At 42.3% G+C, this 23,637-nt stretch overlaps 1 long non-coding RNA gene across 1 annotated transcript in view; it reads right to left on the reverse strand.

Annotated features, from left to right (window-relative positions):
- LOC117347414 overlaps nucleotides 1–19,201 on the reverse strand; it is a 32,128-nt gene extending 12,927 nt beyond the window's left edge. Inside the window, exon 1 of the long non-coding RNA XR_004536787.1 lies at nucleotides 17,522–19,201. This is a non-coding gene — a long non-coding RNA (uncharacterized LOC117347414). The remainder of the gene's footprint in view (nucleotides 1–17,521) is intronic.
- Nucleotides 19,202–23,637: the final 4,436 nt, after the last annotated feature.

Raw genomic sequence — 23,637 nt, forward strand, 5'->3', positions numbered from 1 at the left:
TGGCTGACAGATCCAGCAACCTGCGCACCGTGGCTCGCACCTTACTGGCTCTGTCCGGGTTTCCCACAGGAGAAGACAAGAAGAAGTCCTGTGGAGGACTGAAAAACTACAGTCGAAGGCCCTCCCTGAGCACCTCTAAGACCCACTGGTCCGAAGTTATCATCTGAAATTCTGGCAGGAAGGCTGAAAGCTGCTCCCCAATCCGGTGGGGGTGGGGGGAGGAGGGACCACCAGAGACGGACGGGAGTTGGAAGACTGTTGATGTGCTGCACCTTTAAACCGAGGTTTAGAGGGAGCTCCGAAACACTGCCCCGTTGCTGGAGGCTTGGCATACTGTGAAGTGCACTAGTAGGGATGAAAATTTGGCTGTCCCGTACTCCTGGCTGAGCGAGGCTTAGAACCAGGGAGCACCTTAGGCTTACAGTCCTGAACACTGGCCATAAGGTCATCCAGACCCTAGCAAAAAAAAGTGAACCTTTAAAAGACAATCTGCTCAGCGTATCCTTAGATGAGGAATCACCCGACCACTGGCAAATTCATAGCATTTGCCGGGCAGATACAGAATAAGCTTCCAGCTTAGTAAAAACTTTCAAGATGTCATAGAGTGCGTCTGCCACATAATTCACCCTGGAAACCAGGAAGTCGAGGTCACGAAGGACAACCTCCTCGGGATCCTGGCAGAGCTTAGTGTGACATGCCCAGGCCACAAAGGACTTGGCTGCCGCAGCTCACACTCCCGCCATAGCAGAATCAAAAAGATGCTTGAGAATAAAATCCACTCTTCTGTCCTGAACATCCTTCAGGACAACCCCTCTGTCCAAGGGTAAAGAGGTACGCTTAGTGACCTGAGCCACAGCCAAATCCACTTTCGGCAGGACTAAGCACTTGGTGAACTCTGATACCATAGGATATAACTTTGCCAAGGCCATAGCACACTTCCGGGACTCCCAGACTTCCAAGAGCATTTCCGCCAAATCTGCATAGTTAGGACTTTTTGGGCTAGATCTGTTTTTAAAACAAGGGTCAAAAAGGTACCCAAACTGACCAGATGACCACTGGAAATATGGCCCAAACACACTCCTCCCACCTCCCAAATATCTGCATGAAACAGTGCATATCTGTTTCTATGAGAGCTACAGATACTATGGCCAGACCTAGTTGAGCTGCAAGCAGGTCTCTGGATAAGCCTGTTGGGCAGTGTAATGGACTGCAGAGAAGGGGACCCAGGCCCATATGCCACCCTAACTAGTACACTTCTGGTGAAAAGTGTGAGATCACCAAAGCTCACCAAAAACCCACTGTACTGCCATATAGATGACACCTGGAGGCATAAGGGCTATTGGGATTGTAAGCAGGTAGGTACAGTAGGTTTTGAGGGAGTTTTGGAGGGCTTATCATATAATATACAGAGGTTATAATGAGATGTATACCTGGCACCTTTAATGTGACGTTCACAGCATTGCCCCCTAGGGTGCCCCAATGTTTGCTGGCATGTCTGTGTGGCCAGGCCATTAAAATAGCTGGCCCCACTTACATGCAAATTGCTTGTTTTGGACGTTTTTAATTTGGACGTTTTTTTCAATCATGGCAGCTGGATAAAACATCTAGCTTGGCCATTAAGAAAAAATATATAGATATCTTGTGGGTTCAAAAATGGACATTTTCTCCACCAGACTTTTTGATGTTTTGTTTGGTTTTTTTAAATGTCCAAAGTCAGACTTAAATGTCCTATCGAAAATGCCCATTCACATGGCTAGACATGGATTAATAGGTCAAATCCAATATGGATTTCACAAAGGGAGTCTTGGATTACTGATCTATTAGGTGTTTAGGAACACATTAGCAAACATGTGGACAAGGGTAAGCCAGTCAACATAACATATCTGGCTTTTATTGATTCCTGTTAGGGAAGCGGTATAATAAAGGAAGTTAAGGTTATACAAGAGAGAGCATAGGCATGGGGGGGGGGCGGAACCTTGGCCACCCTATAAATTGGTGGTAAGGACTGGGAATGACATGGTAACCATTACCATGGTATAATTACTGCAGTAATAGGAAGCACTTTTATAAATGTCACAGGAACAGGGAGGCTGGGGGGTAGCGCACTTCTCTTCATTACAGGCTGCCGGCAGCAGTCCCTAAATTTTGCTGATGGCTGACCTGGAAGCCTTCCCTCTGATGTGACTTTTTTGCATCAGAGGGAAGGATTTCAGGTCAGCTGCCAGTGGCCTGTAAAGATGCTAAGTGTGACTTGTGGGACAAGGGATTGAAGGAAGAGAAAGAGATACTGCATGGGTTGGGGGGGGGTTAGGAAGCAGGGAAGAACATATACTGCATGGGTAGGGGGTTGGGAAAGGAGGGAAGTACAGATGCTGCATGGGCTGGAGGGGTAGGAAGGCAGTGAAGGAAGAGGCTGCAATGGCTGCAGGGGTGGGAAGGCAGGGAAGGACTGATGTAGCATGGTGTTGGAGAGGATTGGGAAGAGAGGAAAAGAGAGATGCTGAAAGGGCTGGGGAAGGGAGGGAAAGAGAGATTCTGAATGGAGTGGGGGACTGAAAAGGGTGAGGAGGGAAGAGAATGGGAGAATGGTTTGATATAGGTGTGTGGAATGGGAGGGAAAGAGAGATGAGCACATGAAGTGCCCTCCCAAGGGAGGTGGAGAGGAAAACCGATAGAATTCAAAAAAGCATGAGATGAACAGAGGATCGCTAATTAGAATATAAATGAGCAAACTTTCACAGTCTGAATCCAACAAAGAGGATGATTTGGATAAGCTGGAATGAGCTTCAATGGCAACTCCAGTAATTGGAGCTTAAGGACAGTACTAGGTAGACTTCTAAGGTCTATGGCCCAGAAATAACAACAACAAAAAAAGACATTTTAATTTAATCATGAAATTGTAATGCATGTGATTACAGGGCAGACTGGATGGACCATTCAGGTCTTTATCTGCCGTCATTTACTATGTTACTATGGGGAATGGAAGAAGGAGAATTGCTGAACATGATAGTGGTGGAGAGGAGGAGGGAGAAATATTGGATGCTGTGGTGCAGAGAGAAGGGTGGGACAGATGGAAAGGGATGTGAGAGGGAGGAATATTGGACATGGTGATGGAGGAAAGTGAGGAATAGATGCAGCATAGTAACATAGTAGATGACAGCAGATAAAGACCCGAATGGTCCATCTAGTCTGCCCAACCTGATTCAATCTAAAAATTTGTAAGGGGGGGGGGGTTTCTTCTTCTACTTAGCTATTTCTGGACAAGAATCCAAAGCTCTGCCCAGTACTGTTCTTAGGTTCCAACTACTGAAGCCTCTGTCAAAGCTCACTCCAGTCCATCTACACCCTCCTAGCCATTGAAGCCCTCCCCAGCCCATCCTCCACCAAACAGCCAAATACAGACACAGACCATGCAAGTCTGCCCAGTACTGGCCTTAGTTCTTCAATTTTACTATTATTTTCTGATTCTAGATCCTCTGTGTTCATACCATGCTTTTTTGAACTTTGTCACTGTTTTCCTCTCCACCACCACCCTCTCCATAAAGAAGAATTTCCTTACATTGCTCTTGAGTCTACTACCCCTCACCTCAAATTGTGGGCTGATAGCAGGAGGAATGTTGGGCATGGGGATGGTGGGAAGGGGCAAAAAATGCTGTACAGAGCCAGGGATGAGAGAGGGAGAAATGTTAGACTTGGCAGTAGAGGGATGGGAGTGATGTGCCCTGGACCCTCCCTTTCTCTCTCTTTACACACTCCCTTTGCAGCAATGGATGGAATAAGAAAGAGCTAGAGGGAAACATGTTGCACATGTGGGTGGAGGAGAGGGAGGAAGAAATAAAGAAGACAGGAAAGCAGAAAAAAAGAGAAATTGGAAACGACTTGATGAAAAAAATAAATCTCCAGACAACTAAAGTAAAAAAAGCATTTTGTTATGAATTTAATGACAAATACAGTACTTTAGCTTTGGGAAATGTGTATAGCTAAGTCTTTCCTGCTGAAGTAGCACAGGACTTTGAGATTGCTCTCTGTGCTTGGCATTTAGGACTGATTCTGATCCTCAAAGTTTGGTAATTGCATTATGTCATTGGCCGACCCCTGATGCAGGCATTGTATGCCGAAACACAGTTCGTGTTGGATCAATAATGACAAGTTCCTGTTCATTGAAGTCCCATGTACTTTTTTTACTGTATTTCTTGTGTCCTGCATTTGTGAAAGAGACATGGTTTATTAACATTATGCTGAATCGATTTGTACTATTCTGGCTTGTTTAGTTTTCCCTTATATATATTAATATTTTAGTGCCAACCAAAATGCTTATGGTGATGCCTTTTCTAGGTAGGCTCTTGCTGTGTAACTTATGTCCTCAACTGAAATAAATGAAAAATTGTATGGTAGAATTGCGGCTGTTGGTCCTGGTCCTAGATTTTGATCACATCTTCTCAGTATTAGTTCAAAGCAAGTTACTTTCATGTACAGGAGGTATTTTCCTGTCCCTGGAGGGTTCAAGATCTCAAGGAGCAGCAGTAAAATTGGATCCTGTCTTTCTTGGTTCTCCGCCTGTTACTCTAGGAGAGCACTGGGGAGGAGAGCTAGAGAGCGGGAGGGGAGGGGGGAGGACGACTGCAGAGAAGAACATCAGGAAGGGGGGATGTAGAGAAGTGCATCAGAGAGGGCGGCTGGAGAGCAGATAGAGACTGAGAAGAGATTGTAGGGGAGAGTGTGGCACAGTGATTAAAGGTACAGCTTCAGCACCCTGGGGTTGTGGGCTCAAGCCCACGCTGCTCCTTGTGACCCTGGGCAAGTCACCTAATCCACCCATTGTCCCAGGTACATTAGATAGATTGTGAGCCCTCTGGGACAGATAGGGAAAAATGCTTGAGTACCTGAATAAATTCATGTAAACCGTTCTGAGCTCTCCTGGGAGAACGGTATAGAAAAATAAATAAAATAATTGACTTCTGGAAAAACCTCTGCCAAACTGTCAGCAGCTCTTCTACCATGTTCCTTTGATATTTTAACTGTTTTAGTTTGTACTTATTTTGTGCACTTATGATGTGTGCTCTGGGATCAGTGGCACAGAATGTTGCTACTATTTGGGTTTCCACCAGGTTCTTGTGGATTGGCCACTGTTGGAAATAGGATACAATATGGACACAGAGATATTACCTAGGGGCTTTTTAAAGGGTTTGGGGTAGAAATTGGGAGGGGGATGGGATATGACTATACATCTACTTATTTTTGTGGTGATTTGTGTTGAAAGTGGGTATTGCACTCGCAATGTTCCATGGTGTGACCTCACCTTGAGTATTGCATTCAATTCTGGTTGCCTTATCTTAAAAAATATATAGTGGAATTAGAAAAGGTTCAAAGAAGAACAACCAAAATGATAGAGGAGATGGAACTCCTCTCGTTTGAGAAAAGACTAAAGAGGTTAGTGTTCTCAGCTTAGAAAAGAGGCAGCTTTGGGGAGATATGATTGAAGTCTACAAAATCCTGTGTGTGGTGTGGAATGGGTTCAAGTGGATTGATTTTTTACTCCATCAGAAAGGACAAAGACTAGGGGACACTTGATGAAGTTACAGGGAAACACTTTTAAAACTAATAGGAGGAAACATTTTTTCACTCAGAGAATAGTTTAGCTCTGGAACTCGTTGCTAGAGGTTGTTGTAAGAGTGGCTAATGTAGGTCGTTTTAAAGAAGGTTTGGACAAGTTTATGGAGGAAAAGTCCATAGTCTGTTATTGAGACATACGTGGGAGAAGCCACTGCTTACCCTGGATTGGTAGCATGGAATGTTGCTACTATTTGGGTTTTTGCCAGGTACTTGTGACCTGGATTGGCCACTGTGAAGATGGACTACTGGATTAGATGGACCATTGGTCTGACCCAATAAGACTAGACTTATGTTTGGGTTGTTTTTTTTTTTAATTAAAAGCCCCTTAGTGTATATATTTGCATCTACATTGATCATTGATAATGGTCTGTAGCTTTGTACCGAGTGCTTTTGTAAAAGATCCTTTTACTATTAAAGCATTTATTAAGTGGTTATAGAAGAATGTTAACTTTGGTATTAATAAAGATTTAAATGCCATGTAAAACTACTGGTAGACCGTCTGGACCAGATGTTTTGTTTTTAGCCATATCATTAATTGCTTCAAAGACATCAGATTCCTGCATGATTTTTGTAAATTCACTGTTATCTTGTTCTGTAATAGTGGGATGTGGAAAAGAATCAAAAAGTTGTCAATAAAACTCTTTGAACTAAAAAAAAAAAAGTTGTTACATTCCTTCGTAATGCTGGTTTGTGTAGAATATAACTCACTGTAGTAGTTGTGGAAGCATTCTAATATGTCAGAATGCTCAGTTAGTATTTTGTTATTGGAGTTTTTAATTGATGATATAAATGTTCTTTCTAACTGAGCTTTGAGGTAATTGGCCAATTAAAGATCAGATTTATCATGTTCTGCATAATAAGTTGCGGCACTCATAAAAAGTGTTTTACCAACTCTTTTATTTAAAATGCTGTTATATTTGAGTTCAATCAAAAGTAGACCACCATAGTCCAATCCTATGGTACTTAAAAGATATCTCAAAAGGGGAGGTGGGTTTCCCTGGTCACTCCCTGCAATAATATTATTAATTATTCCCCAAATATAATCATTAACTTTTAATAAATAATTTTTTTTAATGTGTGAGGAGTACTCTCAGTATGGGGTTGTAAGCTCAAAAGAGCCACTCTAGAGGAATAGCTCTATTGCTCAATCACGCAACCAGAGGCAGGACATAATAGACCAGCCACACACCATCATTGGGTTACTCCCATTGTGTGCATATACAGTAAAAACATATCAAATACATGTAACACATTGTGCTGGAATTAGAATGTAAGTATATAATATATAATTTCAGAGCTCATGTGCAAGGCTGGCCCCTATTTTAGCCCAAACTAGCAGACCCAAGGGTGAGTAGATTTTCAAAAACATTAATAAAGTACTTAGCTGGAATCGTTAAATGCCAGAATAAAGATAAAAAGCACTCATTCCACTGTCAAGTTTCAGCAACAGGTTATATTTGAGTTGTCATTGATGCAGTTGTTCTAAAATGGTGGTATTTGTTAAGTCAGATTGATGGCTAGATTCTAGTTTTTTGATGTTATTTTCTAATTCTAATATTTCAGTATAGATCATTGTGTTAAGATCAATGTTGTAAAATATGATTATCCCTCTTATGAAGCCTTTGAAAGCATCCCATAGTGTGATCCAATCAGTGTTTCATTGTTATTAAAAGTGAAGTACAGTTGAATGCGAGACTGCCCCTGGAAAGCTCAGCAGCTATTATCGTCGTTGACAGCATGGGCAGAAGTGAATAGGATCGCTCCTGCCCCAGTGCTGCCGCTAGATCACTAGGGAAACAAGGTAGACCTGGGGTCTTTTCTGTGGGTCCGGGAGGGGGTTTTTAGGTGTCTGTTCAGGGAGGGGGAATGCTGCCTTTTCTTGTGTGTGTGTGTGCGCTGAAGGTATTTTTTAAATTAAAAACAAAAGACAAAGAAATGAATGTCCAATTATCTGGATTTTTTATTATCCAGACTACCCTCTGCCGAGGATAGTCTGGATAATCAGCATTCCACTCTATTCACATATGTTTTTACTAATATGATCAAGAAAGTTTTGCAACAGTCAAGTTTTGTCTATGAAGTTACGTACTGTTTTATTGATTCTAGATATTCAGTGAGAGATTTGAAGTCAGTGAAATCCCTTGTGCAGTTTTGTAGTATGGCTCTGAGTCATGCAGTGTAAAACATGCCAAATCTTGCATTGAGTTCCTTGAGACGAGGCCTGTATGCCAACAATTGTTTCCACAGACGAGCAGTGTTTTTACTTAGATCTGGTATGAAAAGAATGCTATTTCCTTCAAATTTCAAGGGTGCTCTCAGTTTGGCTTTTTGTATTATTGCAATTGTTTGGTTATATCATAAAATTCTTGCCACCACCGGTCATGGGTATTTATCTCATGTTTGGCTGTGATGGAACTCGGTGAGCAGTTTCAATTTTGAAGGATTGGTCAAAGTTAAGATCCAGTAAAGCTGTTATCATAGATCCTAGAAATTTTGTTAGGTCTTGTCCTTCTCTTCCCGTCAGTATGTCAAGGATACAAATGTGCTTTCTTGCATGATTGTTAGTGTCATCCAGAGACAAACAGGAAAGGGGTCTGGAACTACAATATGTGGAAAAAAGAGAACATGTAAGGGAGAAGAACAATAGGAAGGGGAACAGGTATTAAGATTCCTTCTCAATACTAGATAGTCCTTAAAAGGATAATTAGGAGTCAAATGCATCGAGAAAGAGAAATGTCTTTAGTTTTGACTTAAAGTCGGAGAGTGTAAGTTCCATCTCGGGTAACTGTACCTGCTCCCAACAGGGTTTAAGATTTATTTCACTGCCAAAATCCACCTGCTAGGTGGGGATATAGTTGCTGTCTATAATCCCTCAAGATGAAGTTGATATCCAAAGCCAGCAGAGATGCTGCATTTCTAACCATAGTCTGATCTCCCAGAAGCCGTCTTTGTGAGGATGCTGTCAGGCCTGAACTGCACTGGACAACACTATCCAAAAATCCTAACATGGGTAAATTGACCAGCTGCCCGTTAAAATTCAGGATCAACCTTTACATTTGCCTATCTTTAGAAAGGTAATTCTACCAGGAGAAGAGCACAACTCAGTGTGACAGCATAATAGCCATCTTACTCCACACTTTTCCTCTACCCCCTTGGTTGGTTAAAATTTTACAGGCCAATATTCAGTGGCACTGCCTGACTTAGTGCCACTGAATATTGGTTGTTGGCTGCTGATAGATGATTTAAGCAGGCCAGAGCCTCTTTGGACCATTTAAATTGTTCTGAATATCAGCTCTGACCAGCCCCCCAAAAAGAGGGCTGGTCAGGGGCAGGCCAGGGGGTAGTGCTGGAGAGGAGCCAGGGCTTATGTGGGTGCCGACATCATTTAGCTGGGCCCATATAAGATATCTTATGCAGGCCTCAGTTGAATATCGGGCTGGAGCTGTATAAGCTCCGGTAGCCTGACTGCTCATACAGCCTCTAATATTCAGAGCTGATGCCCAGACATGGCCCATCACTGAATATTGGTGGCAAAATCAGCCGGCGAGGGTCAGAATTTAATAAAATGCTGACCACTGCCAGCTGAATATCGGGGGAAATATCTGTGGGTAGATGGTTCCATTCTTTTACTTTTTAAAGCGAGCTTTTGCTGTTTGATATGCAAAAAAATCAATTAAAAATCCTTTCATATTTTAATCGTCCAGGAGTGGAAAAATGTAAATATAACTGATGAACACAAAAATAAGGGGCTCATAATCGAAAGAGAAAAATGTCTAAAAACCGGCCTAAGTCGGCACTTGGACGATCATCAGTCAAAAACGTCCAAGTGCCGACAATAAAACCGGGTTTTGGAAGTATTTATAAATGACCTAGGCCTTCATAGTGCCGCTGAACGACCATAGCTAAATGGGGCATGTCAGGAGGAGTGTCGAGGCCGGGATTTGGGCTGGACATGGGCAGGCTTAGACTTAGTCGTACTGCATGTATAACCGAAAGTTATACAGCACAGGATCGACGGAACTTGGACGTTGTGACTTAGACCATTTAAAACATGGTTTAAGACACAAAAACCCACCTAACGTCACCAGATAAGCATTGCAAACACATAATACAGACCCCCACACACTAACCCAGTGATCACCGACCCCCTCCCCCATATAAATACTAATCACAACTTGAAAATTGTGCCTCCAGAACATCACCACCTGGCAGTCTGGCATAGGAAAGCCTAGTCATGCTGCACAGAGGTATCTTAAGCCGTCTTGGGGGTGGGTTAGGGACCCATGGAGAGGAGGACCCATGCCCATAAGCCCCTGTAATCACTGCATTGATATTGAAACATGTGCATTCCCCTAAATACCCCCAAAACCCTTTTTTACTGGCATAAAAGTGGCTCCTGCAGTCATAAGGTCTATTGGGATGGTAGATAAGTGGATCTAGGGGATTCTGGAAGTGGTTTGGGGGGGGGCTCACCATGACCTATAAGGGAGCTGTAGTGAAATGAAGACATGGCACCCTTTTTGTGAAGTTCACAGCAGTGCTCTGTAAGGTACCTCACTATTTAGGTGCCATATATGGGTGTTCAGTCCATCACTTTGCAGACCCCCTCCCATGTCCAACAGGGCTTGTTCTAGGCGTTTTTGACTTGGACAAAAAGTTGGATGAAAATGTGGTATAAAGATGGACGATTTAGTGACTTGGACGATCAGATCAGCAGGACGTACATTTGGATGTTTTTTGAAACGAAAAAAATTTGGACGTATTTTTTGAAAATGTGTCCTAAGCTGTTTTTTACTTTGGGCAACTTGCGACTTGGACAACAACGGACTTAGACGTTCCTTTCGATTATGCCCCTCCACATTATTTATGTATGGTGGGGCAGGGGCATTGCCATAGCATATCTTGTTTATTAGAGAACATATTTCAAATATCGCTTTTGCTTTGAAGGGCAATCAATTAAGTTTCGTAATAAAGGAGTCACCTTATTGAATTTATAAGGGGGTGCTGCAAAGTTCTCAGACCAACCAACTTCCTAAATTCTGAGCATTATTATGCCGTGGTAACTGAAAAGAGTGTTATTTTGTTTTGCAAAGTGCCAATTTGCTAGGTTTTGACATTGTTTCAGATCATTGATTGAACCATATCAATGAAAAGTATGGAATTTTAAAATGTGGAACTCCAAGCCATCATGAAGTTCCTATTCCTGCAGGAGAAAACTCCCAAAGAAATCCATGAATGTACGAGATGCAAACATTGAGTGACAAATGCCCATCATACTCCACAGTGAAGAAGTGGTGTTCAAACTTTTAGCTTGGAGATTTCAAGAAGATGCAGCAAGGTCTGGGAGACCTCAAACGGTGTCAGCTTCTGAAATTGTTGACCATGCCCATGAGCTGATTTTGGTAGATCAGTGACTATCAGCTAAAACAATTGCTGAGACACTACTGATATCCAGGGAATATGTTGGTTGTATAATCCATGAGTAGCTGGGTATGCAGAAGTTTTCAGCCAAATGGGTGTCCAAATGTTTGAATGCTAACAAGAAACATCAAGTGGACACTTCCAAGTTGATTTTGCAGCATTTTCAGCAAGCTGGTGCAAATTGTTGGAACGACTAGTTACTATTGATGAAACATGGTTACACCACTATGATCCTGAGACAAAACAACAGTCCATGCAATGGCGCCGCTCAGGTTCTCCAAGGCCAAGGAAATTCAAGACCTAAAAGTCAGCAGGAAAGGTCATAGCCACAATGTTTTGGGTTCAGGACAGTGTTGTAATGACTGACTGTCTTCCAAGGGGCCAAACAATTAATGCAGAATACTTCTGTAACTTGCTATGCCAATTAAAGGAGGCACTGAAAGTAGAGGGAAGTTGTGGAAAGGAGTTCTGTTTTTGCAAGATAGTGCATCTTCTCACAAGGCTGACATGTTTTGACGTGTTTGGGGTTCAGTGCACAGAACATTCAACCTAATTACCAGATCTTGTTCCATCTATTTTCTGTTTCCAAACCTTAAAAAGAGTTTGAACAAGCAATATTTTCAAGTGATTCGGAGGTGACTGCAGCATCAGAGCAATATTTCAGGGACCATATATCAGAGTATTGTTACAGAAACTTCAGACATGATGTGCCAAGTGTGTTGAATTTAGGAATGAATATGTGGAATAACTTGTAAGTTTCATGGCTCCATGTCATTCCCTTCTTGGTTGGGCTGAGAACTTTTCAGCACACCCTCATAAGTTACCCTACCCAACAATGTCACAGCCATATTCTGAAGTGGATTCACATCCATTCAGTTCGCTTTAAAATTTACAGCTTCTTTTAGAAAACTGTGGTAGCAATTCTCCCACGGCAAATGCACCAAAGCCTGTAGGAATTGACTGGGCTTTGGTGCATTTGCCATGTGGAAATTGCTACAATGGCTTTATGAAAGGGACCCTTAGCATGCACATAATTGATTTTAAATGCACATTAACTTAAAAAATGTTAAAATTAATTTGTGAAAATCATGTAAAATTCAGAAAACCCCAAAACAAACACTAAATATTTATGCCTATGAATATCCTAACCTAAAATCACATTTTGGTTATGTATCAATGCTATTGCCCCAGGTACAAAAATTCCAAACAAGATTTTTGAGTCCACTAGAGACAAACTGCTTTAGTTGTACCACAGAAAGAGGGTATATAAAATCCATGAACCTTGATCTTTGACCCTAATGGCTGAAAGAAGCTAAAACAGAAATGAGAGAAGGGAAAAAGTAAAAATAAAACATAAGAAAATGAAGAATGAAAAAATAAGAGTGAACAATTCCAGAATAGCTTTGAGTATGGAAGAGAGAAGTGAAGGAACACTTTCATTTTGGAGACTATCTTACATTGGTGTGATTTTCTAGAGCTGAAAATTGGATGGTCTTATGGACAAGTGAGCTAACCCATTTGTCACACCTGAGGTGGTTGGCTCAGTTGTCCATGTGGCCAATGGAAATAGCCCATTCAACCATGTGTAAAAATCTGCAAAATTCCTTGGTTTCTAGGTTAGTCCACTTGTCCATATGTAAACATTGATGTCTTGAAGTGTTAGACCCAAAAAGCTGCAAATCAGCAAAATTGAGGGTTAGACCAATTGTATGTAAGACAATCCAATTAAGAGTCATGCCCGAGCAGGCAGACCTTAGGAAATTGGAAAACTGGGAGTCCAAATGGCAGTTGAAATTTAATGTGGACAATTTAATGTGGACAAATGCAAGTGATGCACATTGGGAAAAATAATCCAAATTATGGTTTCTGGATGCTAGGGAGCATCTTAGGAGTCAATGCACAAAATAAAGATCTATGTTTCATTGTAGACAATACGCTGAAACCTTTTACCCAATGGGTAGTAGCATCCAAGAAAGCAAACAAAATGCTAGGAATTATTATGAAAGGGATGGTAAATAAGACTAAGAATATTATAATGCCTCTGTATCGCTCCATGGCAGGGCCGCCATCAGGGCAGTACTACCAGTCCTGCATTCAGGGGCCCGGAGCTGACAGGGGGCCCGGGCTCCCCCAGGGTCCTAGGCCACAGTCTAGGGAGGGGGCGGTCCGCCCCACTGCACAGGAGAAAGCTTGACGGTGAACCCGCGGAGTTCAATACATCTCGAGCCGCGAGGCTCGTCTTCTGTTCCTACCTGCCCTGCCGCTCATAGCCGATCGGAAGTGTTCCCCCATGTCAGCGCTGACGTCGGAGGGAGGGCTTAAGCAAAGCCTGCCCTCCGACGTCAGCACTGACGTTGGAGAATACTTCCGGTCGGCTATTTGTGCGTGGCAGGGCAGGCAGTTAACAGAAGACAAGCCTCTCGGCTCGAGCTCCGTTTTGCTGAGAAAGTTGCAAAGATGGGCTGGGAGGCAAACGCGGAACACAAAAGGAGGGAGGGAGTGCGTTTTGGACACAAGGCATGAACTTGGGAGAGAGGAAGGGAGGGAAAGAGATGCTGAGGTGGGGGAGAGAATGGGTTTTTGGACACAGAAGGCATGGACTTGGGAGAGAGGAAGGGAGGGAAAGAGATGCTGAGGTGGGGGAGGGAATGGGTTTTTGGACACAGAAGGCATGGACTTGGGAGAGAGGAAGGGAGGGAAAGAGATGCTGAGGTGGGGGAGGGAATGGGTTTTTGGACACAGAAGGCATGGACTTGGGAGAGAGGAAGGGAGGGAAAGAGATGCTGAGGTGGGGGAGGGAATGGGTTTTTGGACACAGAAGGCATGGACTTGGGAGAGAGGAAGGGAGGGAAAGAGATGCTGAGGTGGGGGAGGGAATGGGTTTTTGGACACAGAAGGCATGGACTTGGGAGAGAGGAAGGGAGGGAAAGAGATGCTGAGGTGGGGGAGGGAATGGGTTTTTGGACACAGAAGGCATGGACTTGGGAGAGAGGAAGGGAGGGAAAGAGATGGTTGTGTATACGGGGAATAGAAGAAAGGAGAATTTTTGGTCATAGGGAGGGAGTGAGGTACAGATAGTGGCATACCAAGGTGGGGGAGGGTGGGGGAGTGGGCGGTCCACCCCGCCCCGAGTTTACGTCCCAAGGGGGTGCACAGCTGGCCACCCTCCAGTGTTCTCCCTAGGCCAGCAAACTGCGGCTCTTTAGCCACTTGAGTGCCACTGCCGCCATCGGGAACAGGCCGGCGCCAAGTTCTCCCTGCTTTTCCCTGTGGGGCCGACCAACTCTCGCCACTCGCATCAATTCTGACATCAGAGAAGACGTTCTGTGCCAGCCAATCGCTGCCTGGCTGGCCTAGAACGTCCTCTCTGACATTAGAATTGACGTCGGGTGGCGAGAGTTGGTCGGCCCTGCGGGGAAGAGAAGCAGGGCGAACTCAGCGCCGGCCTGTTCCCGATGGCGGCAGTGGCAGCCTATTCCCCAGTGGCGGTGGCAGCATTTTCCCAATGGTGGTGGCATAGGGGAGGGCAGGGAGAAAGAAAGAAAGGGGGGGACAGGAAGCCAGAAAGAAAGAAAGAAAGGGGACAGGGTGAAACAAAGAAAAATGGGGCACGGAGAGAGAGAGAAAGACAAACATACAGAACGAAAGAGGGTGGGAGAGGAAGAAAGAAGGGGGCAGGGTGAGAGAGAGAGAAAAACAGACATACAGAAAGAAAGGGGGTATGGAGAGAGAGAAAAAGAAAGAAGGGCAGGGTGAAACAAAGAAAAAGTTTGGGGAGGGAATGAGGTCTTGAGGAGAGGAAGCATATAGGAGGCTGAAAGAAGGGAAGAAATATTGGATGCACAGTCAGAAGAATAAAGTGCAACCAGAGACTGATGAAATTACCAAAGGTAGGAAAAATGATTTTATTTTCAATTTAGTGATCAAAATGTGTCTGCTTTGAGAATTTATATATGCTGTCTATATTTTGCACTATGGCCCCCTTTTACTAAACCGCAATAGCGTTTTTTAGCGTAGGGAGCCTATGAGCGTTGAGAGCAGCGTGGGGCATTCAGCGCAGCTCCCTCGCTAAAAACTGCTATCGCATTTTAGTAAAAAGGGAGGGGGAATATTTGTCTATTTTTGTATAGTTGTTACTGAGGTGACATTGCATAAAGTCATCTGCCTTGACCTCTTTGAAAACCCGCAGAATATAAATGATAATTAACATTTTCTCTGCGTACAGCGTGCTTTGTGTTTTTAAAATTTTATTGTTGGTAGATCATTTTGACTTGGCCACAAAGGTAAGGGGGAGGGAGGGAGGGGAGCTGCTGAAAGACATCTAGTAATCCTTGCAGGCTTGACTGCAGGGAATTATTTTTGTAAAATCATGTTTTGTTATGTGACTGGCATTATTTAGACTTTAATTTCTATGAATGAATAGAATGAAAATGATATAAATTACTTGCTTGTTTTTATGTGTGTGCGCTGAAGGAAAGTGGAGAGAGAGTGGGCTGAGGACGCTGAAGGGAAATGGGGAAGAGAGAGTGGGGAGAAGACGCTGATTTATAAATTGACAATTGTACAGAATATTGTTTCTTTTTTATATTCATCCATAGCTGCATGTTAATGATGTGCTCATATGCACCAATTTATCATCATAACATATACATCATCATTAACATGCAGCTGTGGATGTGTAAGGACAGGCTGAGGAGAATGGATGGGAAGGAAGGAAGGTGCACATATCAACATATCATACATTTTTAACATGCATGATGCAGCTATAGGCAAGCTGAGGAGGATGGGATCATACAGATGTGTATGTTCAGATATGCGCTCAGATGTGTAGTTTTTTCTGATATATTTATTAAGCTTACAGTATTTATAAAAACACATTTCATACTTGTTACAAAAAATATTGTGCAATTGTGATCTACTTCTGGACTACAAAGGTCAAAAGCAATCCTTAACTGAGATTTTACATTCAAAAGTGAATTATAGCTACTAGCACTATTAGTTATTAGTTATTTATTATGCAGATGTTTGTTAGTTTCTTATTAGTTCAGTATTAGACATATGTTAGTTTAGAATAGATAGGTATAGATTAGTTTAGTTTAGGTTAGGCCTTGCTGAAAGAGTCTACCTTGACGTGGTTGCAGGCTTACAAATCTTTTGGTCAAAGAGTGCGGCGACAGAGAAAAGTATGTGTGTATTCGGCCCATGGAAGAAGGGGGGGTCGGGGGGAAGTGGTGCGTGGGGAGCCCAATAGGATTGCTCAATAAGGGGCCCAGAAATTTCTGATGGCGGCCCTGCTCCATGGTGCAACCTCACCTTGAGTATTGTGTTCAGTTCTGGTTGCCTTATCTCAATAAAGTTAAAGTGGAATTAGAAAAGTTTAAAGAAGAGCAACCAAGATGATAAAGGGGATGGAACTCCTTTTGTATGAGGAAAGTCTAAAGAGGTTAGTGCTCTTCAGCTTAGAAAAGAGATAGCTGAGGGGAGATATTATTGAAGTCTACAGAATCCTGAATTGTGTAGAGCGGGTACAAGTGAATCAATTTTTTACTCCATCAAAAATTACAAAGAATAGGGACCATTCAAAGTTATAGGGAATTATTTTTTAAACCAATAGGAGATAATATTCTTTTCACTCAGAATAGTTAAACTCTGGTACACCTTACCAGATGATGTGGTAAAAGCAGTTAACGTAGATGGGTTTTAAAAAGATTTGAACAAGTTTATTATTTATTTATTTAAAACTTTTTTAAATGGTTTATATCAATTAAAAGACACATAAGATAAAAACAAACCATATCACAAAATCTGCTTTTGGTACAGACCTGGGGGAAGCCAATGCTTGCCCTGGGATCAGAAGCATGCAATGTTGCTACTATTTCAGGTTTTTCCAGGTACTTGTAATCTGATTTGGCCACTGTGGAAACAGGATACTGAGCTTGATGGACCATTGGTCTGACCTAATATGGCTATTCTTATGTTCTTATAGGTTACAAATACATCCACTATCTATTGAGATTCTGTCCAATCCTATAAAAAATCCAGACTTCTCTTCTACACTGAAGAATTTGTTATCAGTTTTAATGACAGTTGCATAGGCTACAAGTACATCCACCATCTATTGATATTCTGTCCAATCCTACAGTAGCAAAGGCATGGTCACTTCAGCTGATCAATTACACTCAAACATGTAGAAAAAAGGACAGGAGCTGAAGAAGAAATAAATGAAAACAGTGTCTCCGTAGTCTTCATTTTTGCATTATTTCTCCTGTCATGTTTGCTTGCTGATCTGCTGACTTCTGCAAACCTAAAAATTTCTCAAGTAATAGCCTGCATCTCAAAATGTATTGCATGTGGTGTTTATTGCATATCTGCTTTGATCTGAGTACTCTCAAGATTAAAACCCTACTGTTAAAGGCATATAGAAGCCCAGAATAATATTCTTTAAAAGCCTTGACAAAAAATGGAAAGAAGAATATTTGAATCCTACCTGATAATGGAAAAAAATTTTCTCATCTAGTCCAAAGGATAGTTCTCTCATTATGTAGCATTTTAACATTCTTTGGAGATGAGTCTCATGACCTACATGAAGCTGGTTCTTTTCGTCCTCTTTGAGAGATGGGATTAAAAGTTTTAGCAATGCAAATTTTCCATTCTGTCTTCCTAAAGTTTGTTGGTGATAAATGTTTTAAAGTACATCTCTAGCAAGATCTTTCAGGTGTGAGTCCTTCTACTTTGATTAGTATTGGGTTTCCTCTTCTTTGTTTCCGACATCAGCTTTCAGGTGGTCATGTGTCTCATCAGTCATTTAAGTAAGCCAGGCTGTGGCAAACGATGAGTCATTTTATTTGGTAGCTCCTTTCTTAATATATACTGGCATTTGTATTCCTGCGGGACAAGTACTGACAAGAAATGGATTAACAAATTAAAAGTAAACATGACCTGCTCAACCTGTATCTTCTGATTTATCTTTATTATGCATCATAGCATGAATCATATTTTCAAAAATTACAAAAATACCAACACTCATTTTCCAAAAATTAATAAGATGTGGTTTACCAACATTTAATGAATTGCAAAACTTCATTTACCTTGGTTATATTAACCTCAGCTTCACCAGGATTTATTCCTTCCAACCTAATGGAATGTTGGAAAATTTTATACATAAGGGATTGAGATAGTTTATCTGGGGACAAAATAACTGACAAATTTTAAAGAATGGGGCCAAAAATGTAGGAGGAAAACTAGAATAAAACAAACTGGATTTGATAATAGAACAGATTGTATACAGTGTTCTGGCACATGCACATACACTCCTTCAATGATTTGAATTATTATAAATGTTATTTACCTAAGGATACCGTCATACTTAGTAAAAACCTGGTTGATTATTGGCACTAGTACTCAAGATTTATTGGGGAAGTTATTAACATGGGCTACTGGTAAAATGGGTTATTTTACATACCACTAACTGGTACTTTTAACATAGATCCCATTTATACAATGAGACCTAAATACTAATAACTGGGAATAACAGTGAAATAATATGTCTTAATAGTTGCCCATCTTGATAACGTCCCCCTTAAATTACATTTTCATTAGCTTCCTATTGCACAATGATTTACTTTTAAAGTCTGTATATTGAAAGGTGAAGGGCCTGAGCATATAAGTTGATTTCTGTGATGTTATGAGCCCACTCAAGATCTAAGATCCACAGTAACTAAGGGACATAATTATCAATGTTGGCTACATGTGCCTAATGAAGCAAACAATAGACTACCTTGGAGATCCTATAGTTTTTCCAATCAAGTGGAATTTATGCCCAAGGTTATACCACTCAATCAGAATGACAATCTAAAGGTAGAAAGGTCATTTAAGGTATTGGGGATTATCTTAGACTCCTCATTGTCTTTTGAGGCTCAGGTTGATTATTTATTTTTAAAAAAACCTTTCCTTTAAACTGAGACAGTTACGATCTATTAGAACTTATTTTCATGAACATTTTAGGCTTCTTGTTCAGAGATTGATTTTGTCCCAGTTAAGATTATTGTAGTATTTTGTATTACATAAGAACATAAGAAGTGCCATCTCGGGAACAGACCCTAAGTCCATCAAGTCCGGCAATCCACACACGTGGAGGCCCCGCCAGGATTACCCTGGCATAGTTTTAGTCCCCATATCACTCTAAGCCTCTCATAAGAGATGTGCATCTAGCTTACCCTTACCTATGTCACCTTATGCCACTCATAAAGAGATGTACATCTAACTTATCCTTAAACACTAGAATGATGGATTCCGCAATTACCTCTTCTGGGAGAGCATTCCAGGTGTGCACCACTCGTTGTGTGAAGCAGAACTTCCTGATATATTTCCTGAACTTGTCCCCCCTTAGCTTCAGTCCATGTCCTCTTGTCTGTGTCACATTGGACATTGTAAATAATTTTTTATCCTGCTCTATTTGGCCAATTCCTTTCAGTATTTTGAAAGTCTCGATCATATCCCCTCGCAGTCTCCTCTTCTCAAGGGAGAACAATCCCAGTCTCTTAAGTCGTTCCTCATATTCCAAGTTCTCCATGCCCTTTATTAGCTTTGTTGCTCATCTCTGCACCCTCTCAAGTATTAAATCCTTCTTTAGGTATGGAGACCAATGTTGGATGCAATATTCCAAGTGTGGTCTGACCATCGCTCTACAAAGCGGTAGTATTACTTTCTACGATCTACTCGTGATTCCCTTCTTTATCATGCCTAGCATTCTATTTGCGTTCTTCGTCGCCGCCGCACATTGTGCCGATGGCTTCAGGGTCCTATCGATTAATACGCCCAGGTCCTTTTCCTGTTCAGTTTTTCCCAGAGTTGCACCTGACATACTATACTTGTGTTTCTTATTTTTTCTGCCTACGTGCATCACTTTGCATTTTTCCACATTAAACTTCATCTGCCATTTATCTGCCCAATTCTCCAATCGGCTCAAGTCGCTCTGGAGTTCCTCACTGTCCTTCTGCGATTTGATTGCCCGGCATAGTTTTGTGTCATCTGCGAACTTGATGATCTCACTAGATGTTCCATCCTCCAGGTCATTTATGAAGATATTAAATAAGATGGGCCCAAGTACCGAGCCATGGGGCACAACGCTAGTCACAGTCTCCCAGTCTGAGAATTTCCCATTTATGCCCACTCGCTGCCTTCTGTTCTCCAGCCATTTGCCTATCCATTTTAGTATGTCTCCTTCTATTCCATGGCCTTGCAGTTTCCTGAGGAGTCTTACGTGTGGAACCTTGTTGAATGCTTTCTGAAAATCCTAGTATACAATATCCACCGGTTCTCCATTATCAATTTGTCTGTTCACTGTCTGTTCACTGTCTCAAAGAATTGAAATCAAACATGACTTCCCCTTCCTGAATCCATGTTGGCTGGCTCTCATCAGGTCGTGTGTGTCTAAGTGCCAGGTTATGCTATCCTTGATCAGCACCTCAACCATCTTCCCAGGGACTGACGTGAGACTCACAGGTCTATTGCTGCCCGGTACTCCTCTTGATCCTTTTTTAAATATCAGCGTGACGTTCGCTATCTTCCAGTCGTCCGGTATCTGTCCTGTTTTGATTGACAGGTTGGCAAGTTTTTGCAATAGTTCTCCTATTTCCACTTTTAGCTCTTTCAAGACTCTCGGATTAATTCCGTCCGGTCCAGGAGATTTGTCACTTTTGAGTTTGTCAATCTGGTGGTAAATCTGGTCTAAATCCACTTCTACTGTGGTAAGGCTGTCCTCTGTTGCTCCTTTGGACACTTTCACTGCTTCTGGAATTGTCGCAGGGTCTTCCTTTGTAAAGACAGATGCAAAGAAGGAATTTAGTCTGTCTGCGATTTGTTTGTCATCCTTGATGTACCCTTTCCTACCCTGGTCGTCCAGCAGTCCCACTGCCTCTTTTGCAGGTTTTCTCCCTTTCACATACCTGAAGAAGGGCTTGAAGTTTTTGGCCTCCTGCGCTATTTTCTCTTCATAGTCCTTTATGCGAGGAATACCCAAAAATATAAACTCTTGTTCCCCTCACCTAAGGAAATAAAATCTGTTGGAAAATTGGGTCAATCATATATATTCAAATTGACGGCGATTTGGAATGGAATCCCTTTTGCAATAAGAGGATTGGGTTATTTTCAATTATTTCGCAAGACTTTGAAAACACTATTGTTTACAAAATTTCTAGAGGGCCTTCCTAGATGATTTATTACTTATTGAGAATTAAAGCATGATTAATTTGGCTATTCCTGCTTATGAATTTTTATCATATCTTCTTAACTAGAAACTTCCTTGTTATTTTATAATTTTGTTAACCAAATCGAGCTCCTAACTGGTGATGACCCAGTCTATAAATCCAAGTTTTACCAGTAGTTTAGTTTAGTTTCATTTTTAAGACTTTATATGGACTGACCTCACCACAGGTTTTTCAACTAATATCTTTTCCAATTAGATCTAATTTCAGTCGACCATCTCATAGACTAGATATAGATGCACCTTTGTTTAAATGAATTAGATAAAAAAAAAATCTAGTAAACTTTTTCTCTTATCAACATGTGCTAATTTAGAATTCTCTGCCTCAGTCATTGAAAAATAAATCTTCATATAAGCTCTTTCAGAAAGGTCTTAAGACATATTTATTTGAGAGATTTATGAGTTAGAAACTGGATGATTATATATTTATTATGAATTTTATCCTGTAATAAGTAGGAGTATAATTTTTATTGTGAGCTGCTCTGAACCTATTTGTAGGGAGAAAGAGGTTTATAAATACCAATTTAGATTATATTATATTAGATGTGTTACAGTGTCATGTGATAGTTTTGGAAAGTGTATGCAGTAAGGGGCAAATTCTATAAATGGTGTCCCAATTGTAGGCAGCGGTAGACATCTTATCGCTGTCTTACCAGCCAATCAGGACGCATGTTTTCTAAAAAAAAAAAAAAAAAAAAAAAAAGCCCAGAGGCAGGCTGCCTACATTGTAAGCATCTTGTTGCAGGTGCAGGGAGGCGCCTAGGGATGCTTAAGTTCGCCAAAGGCATGGGCGTGGTTTTGCCCAGAAGTGGCCTTGGGTGAGCTTAAGCAGGCACTTCCATAGGGCTGCGATAGGCATCTGAAATGTAGGCCATTGAAATGCTGGCCTACATTTCAAATAGACATGGCTGCTAAACTGATCGTGGCAAGGAACTCTCCCTGCTGCAGAGTGGCCATGGCAGGGAACCTCTCACATCCCACCACAAGTCAGCCAGCAGGAAAGATGCCCATCCTGACACCTCCCCCCCCCCCCCCCCCGACACTGTCCATGGCAGGAGAGATATTGTATCCCCATTCCCTCCTGTTGGCACCCTTGAAATAATCCCCAGCAGAGATGGGCTTTAGGAGCCTGGGCCAATCAGGGCCTTAGGCCTCTCCGCTGTGCATCACAGGATGCACCGGGAAGGGGAAGGACCACCATTCTGGGTTTGGAGGGGTAAGAGTCAGGGTTTGGTGGATTTGTGGTTTAGGGAGTTTGTGGAGTCATGTGTTTAAGGCACGTTCCAGCAGGACTGGAGGCGTCCCTCCTGCCAGGGGTTGTTTTGGGGGTGGCAGCAGGAGGGAGTGGGCATCCTTCCTGCCAACACTTGCCTGCATCTACACTGAGATGCCTACTGGTGCCTACACAGGACATAGATTGAGTTAGGAGTAGTTAGGCATCTATGTTAGGTACCAGTATGTTAGGCCAAGAAAACCTTGGCTTAATGTATCGGTGCCTGACATTATGATACCTAAGGGCTCCTTTTACTAAGGTGCACTAACATTTTTAGCACACGCTAAATGAAAAATACTAATGCCAGCTCTATGGAAGCATTAGCATTTAGCGCGTGCGATATTGTAGCACTTGCTAAAACTGCTAGAACGCCTTTGTAAAAGGAGCCCTAAGTTGATTTAGGTGTCATTAGGTGCGATTCTACAAATGGTACCTAAGTTTGATTGGCCTACCGAGTTAGGTGCCGTTAATAGAATTTGGTCCTTTCTGCCTTTCAAAACCATATTAGGTTTATTTAATAAACCATATAAAAAAAACTTGACATAGAACTGTATTTCAGCAAAGTAGCACCTGCCTTAGGAGTCAAAAGTGTCTGGTGTAGAAAGTGCATCAAAGAATATACCAATTGCCAATGGCGAGACACAGTGTGTGTTGCGGGAGCCTGTAAGGAAGCTGCTCAGCACTGAGTAGCAGCGCCAAATCATGCGCCTGCTCGTGCTGCTCAGTGGCCGAAGAAACTCATGGCAGCCAGTTAGCAGCGGGGGAGGAACTTGCAAAGTTTGCTCCTGCCCACTGCACTTTCACTGGGGATCGGCAGTAGAGGTATGAGACTAGGGCAGGGTGCAGAGCCTGGGAGGGAGGGAGGAAGGAAGGGTGCACAGTCTGATGGGGGAGGAAGGGAGGGTGCACAGTCTGACGGGGGAGGGAAGGAAGGAAGGGGGTAGGTGCAATGCCTGACAGGGGAGGGAAGGGTAGGGTGCTGGGTACAGTGCCTGGCAGGAAGGGAGCTGGGTGCAGTGCCTGACAGGGGAGGGTGGGAGGTAAGGAGCGAAGGGTGCTGGGTGCA

Source organism: Geotrypetes seraphini, chromosome 1 (genome assembly GCF_902459505.1).
Source record: "Geotrypetes seraphini chromosome 1, aGeoSer1.1, whole genome shotgun sequence".
Lineage (NCBI taxonomy): Eukaryota > Metazoa > Chordata > Amphibia > Gymnophiona > Dermophiidae > Geotrypetes > Geotrypetes seraphini.